Source organism: Mus pahari, chromosome 9 (assembly GCF_900095145.1).
Source record: "Mus pahari chromosome 9, PAHARI_EIJ_v1.1, whole genome shotgun sequence".
Classification (NCBI taxonomy): Eukaryota; Metazoa; Chordata; class Mammalia; order Rodentia; family Muridae; genus Mus; species Mus pahari.
Window position 1 is genome coordinate 43,461,981 of NC_034598.1, and position 4,708 is coordinate 43,466,688.

Below are 4,708 nucleotides of genomic sequence, written 5' to 3' on the forward strand. Positions count from 1 at the left end.
TATATATATATATATATATATATATATATATATATATATATATATATATATATAATCAAAATTTAAAAGAAAAACCAAACAAAGTATTGGGAGCACTCAGGTAGTCGTTTATTGTGAGCAATCCTTTAATCTGTAGCTGACAATTAATTGTCAGCATTGTCATCTAAAAACAGTGCCTGTAGATCAGTGGTTCTCAGTGTTCTCTGGAGCAGCAATTTCAGCATCACTCTACGTGTTAGAAATTGGCATTTGGAAGCCCTTCATACCAGCTGAGTCCCATGCATTTTGTGGAGTCAGTGATCTGACCTGTGCTTTACAAACCTCCCTAGGGGATTCTGATGTCTACTAACATATGTAGGTCATATCTCTGGTGTCCCTAAGCAAACATACCTCATCAGCATTCCTGATGGCAACTTCGGTATGTTCTGTCTAATGAATGTGTAAATGGGAATTTCCTAAGTCTATACTGATTTGTAAATAATCAAATATCTTTGTTTTATTGTGGTGCTTTCTGTGTATTTGTAATTTGTGCATGTCACATATTCTGGTCCTAGTGTGCTCTTGGTTACTACTATTAATGTCCACTTTTCATTTAATCATTATTTAGATTTTGTTTATATTGCAGCTTTTGTTAGACAGGTTCTATAAAATATAATTTCTAAGCACAAAGAATTCAGAGTTTCTATGTCTTAAATCCATTTTCTATTATGACTACTATTGAGAATTTTATTTTTGCCTTAGAGGAAGCTTCTAGGAATTGCTGCTCCATCCCTGAGCTACATCTTCAGTCCTTTGATTTTCATTACATAAGAGTTTTTTTTTTTAAAGTAAGCTATTTGTTAACTCCTGTCCATTTTGGACATTTACATGAGTTCCCAGTTCTCTATACTGCAAATGGAGTGTAGATTCATTTGAATTTTTAATTTTTGTCTTTTATGACAACCTGTGGGAATATCCTGTGAGTTGTTAAAAGTTCATAGATAGAAAACAAACAAGAAACCCAATAAGAATATATTTAAAAGTGCACATATTGTTTTTCACCTTCTTACTCTAAAGAATCATATACATGTACATGTGTGTGTGTGTGTGCACATGTGCACGAGTATGTGCGCACGCGCGCGTGCACACACACACACACACACACACACATCCCTTAACAGAGAACAGATTGTAAGACATTTTAGTATAATTAAAATTTTGTGGGCCAGTAAGATGACACAGTAGGTAAAGGCACTTGTCACCAAGCTTGATGTTCTGAGGTCAAACACTAAGACCTGAGTAGTAGAAGGAGAGAACACATTCCTGGAAGTTATCCTCTGACTTCCACACACTTGTGGACTAACTGAAAAAAGTCTTTAAACGTATTAGATTCCTTCAAATTTATAAGTTAATTCTGAAAAAGTCAGTATTATTATTGGGATAAAACTCTTGTTGCAGTAACAATCTTTTGAGACCAATATCTTTCTTAGCAAAAACTTTAAAGGATTTTAACATACAAAATTATATTTGTTATGTGTTAATAGTATCTTAGTGTAGTTCAAGGTTGACATCATTATGATTGCTATTCCTCCATAATACATCTCTAGTAGTGCAATAAAACAATAAAATACTACCAATAAACGACAAACAATAAAATCTACCTGTTTTGATGAGGTGTACCAGTTTATTTTTGGACTTTCTTATTAACTTATTAGTTTTTGTTGAAACTCATCATAATCAAGCAGATTGATGTCTCAGTGGTTAAAAGCACATACTTATAGAGAATGGGGGCTTGGTTATTGTCTTAAGTATATAGGCCTACAGTTACTATAACTCCAGAATGGGTTGCAGGGGAGTGGGATATTCAATGTTCTCCTTTGGCTTTCGCAGGCACTATACACACACACACACACACACACACACACACACACACACACACACACACACACACAGATTTATAAGAAAAACAATTAAAATGTAACATATTTTCTACATTGTATTATCATTTCTCCTTTAGGTGCTATACTATTCATTTGAAATTCCAAGCACATTGTCAATATGGAGTTGTTAGTTTTCTTCTCTATTTCTTTCAAAGGACTAATCCTAGAGTTGTACAATATCACACGATGCTCATTTTCACATTAAATTGTAAGTTATATAATTTTTATCACATGTATTCACATATTTTATGAATATTTTAGAAAGATTTAGTAAAAGTATGACTAAGTGTTTATAGATGACTATTTAGATGACATGATGATAAAGCTAACTCTATATTCTCAAATTTCAAACATTAGATGTAGGCTGATGACTTGAGCTCTTTTTAGGAAAATATGAATACATAAATAATAACAAACTTAAACATGGACATGTGTAATCTTTGACAATAGAAATACTTTCTGAATAATGCCTTTATTGATAAAAGAAAAGTAAGTTCCAGTAGTCTGAATGACAAACTAGAGAAATGGAAATGAGGAAATGTGTTGTAGATTTCACATCTAAAAATCACTTATTTGGTTAGTATTTGATTAATATTATAAAGTAATAAATTTTGTCTATAAAATCTTAATTGCAAGACATAGAAGTATCAGTGTTTTATTGGAAAGAACAGGTTAAGGATTCATAAAAGAAAATGTAAAGTAAGTAATAAATACTTTAATTTTGGGGTGTGTGTGTTTGTGTGTGTGTGTGTGTGTGTTCTTGCATACTTGTGTGTGACTGTGTGGGAGCCTGTGTGCCATAATGCATACCAATCTTGGCCTTACATCTTGTTGAGACAGGGTATTTTTTTTGTTGTTGTTGTTGTTGTTGCTGAATGTAGCAGGCTAACTGGACTGCACGCTTCTTGGGAGTCTACAGTTTCTACCTCCCATATTAGAGTAGAGCCCTGTATTATAGACCATCCTATTACATCAGCTATTTACATGTTTTCAAATTCTGAAATCATGTTTTTGTTTTTGTTTTTTTGAGACAGGGTTTCTTTGTGTATCCTTGGCTGTTCTGGAACTCACTCTGTAGACCAGGCTGACCTAGAATTCAGCAATCTGCCTACCTCTGCCTCTCAAGTGCTGGGATTAAAGGTGTGTGCCACCACTGCCCAGCATGAACCAGGTTCTTATGATTATGCAGCAAGTGTTTCCCACCTGAGCCATCTTCCCAGAAACTGACATTTTTGCTAGAGAATGAAAAAAATGCAATACCATCAGACAAATGACACAGGTGATTGAGAAAGAGCTGTGAAAAATTCAGATTTAAGAGAATGATTTGTATCCAGAAGATGAGAGCTATCTGAATTAGATTCTAGAAGCAAGAGGAGATGAGATGAAGCTGAGAGGAAGAGAAATTGAGAAAGGCATAGGGGCTGATTGCACAGAACACTAAGTGAGCAGATGCTCCTCATTGCATGGCATACTTTTGGGTCCCAAGCTTCATCCTTTGAGAACTCTAGCTCCATTTTTACCTGTTTCCCATCAGGATCTCCAACGGTGGTGTGGTATCTGCATTCTCCTTTTTTCTCCAAGTGGCAGAAGTTCAGCTAAGCTCCAAGGCAAGGCAGGGTGTTGACATCAAGTGATAATGATGGTACAGTTGAATTCACTGATTCCTTGGACTACACTGCAGGTGGGCAGATCAAGTGGGAAATAGTGTTTCAGTGTCTCTGCATTGAATTCCCAAAGCAACTCATTAAATTAGGTGTTCCATTATCACAATATTCTCTGAGGAGTTTATTTCACAAGAGTGAGGAAAATAAGTAGAAAGGTATTTTTTTATCCTAAAGAGTACATCTTGTTTGCCAGGCATGTTTCTCTTTTCCTCTGGACTCTTTATTCATGACGTTCTTGCTTCCTCAACTGACCTTCAGTTTTAAATTACCTTTTCCTGTTCTTGTCAATTTGTGTACGTGTCAACGTGTGAGATGGAAGTGGTATATCAAGCATATCAGCAGGCATAGGTTCAAGCACATGTGAGCCCTGAGTGCCATATGTAGAACTGGAGACATGGATCAGATTGGTAACTTGAAAGAGTTGTAATGACTTTATTTTCTTAGCTAGGGTTATTGTTGCTCTGATGAAATATCGTGACTAAAACAACTTGGGAAGTAATGGATTTATTTGGTTTCCATTTTCAGATCATTGCTCATCATTAAGGAGGTCAGGTCAGGAACTCAACCAAGGTAGGAACCTGGAAGCAGGAGCTGATGCAGAGGTCACGAAGGGGTGCTGTGTACTGACTTATTCCTCATGACTTCCTCAGCCTGATTTCCTATAGAACTCAGAACCAACACCCTGCAGTGTCCCCACCCACAATGAATACCCCCTCCCACATTAATTATTAATTAAATAAAATCCTAGGTTTTTCTATAGCCCAATTATATGGAGACACTATTTCCTTTTTTCCCAATTTTTATTAGATATTTATTTCATTTACATTTTAAATGCTATCCCCAAAGTCCCCTATACCCTCTCCCCCCATCCTGCTCCCCTACCTACCCACTTCCCCTTCTTGGCCCTGGTGTTCCCCTGTACTGGGGCATATAAAGTTTGCAAGACCAAGGGGCCTCTCTTCCCAACGATGGCCAATTAGGCCATTTTCTGCTACATATGCAGCTAGAGACACGAGCTCTGGGGGTGCTGGTTAGTTCTTATTGTTGTTCCACCTATAGTGTTGCAGCCCCCTTCAGCTCCTTGGGTACTTTCTCTAGCTCCTCCATTGGGGGGCCCTGTGTTCC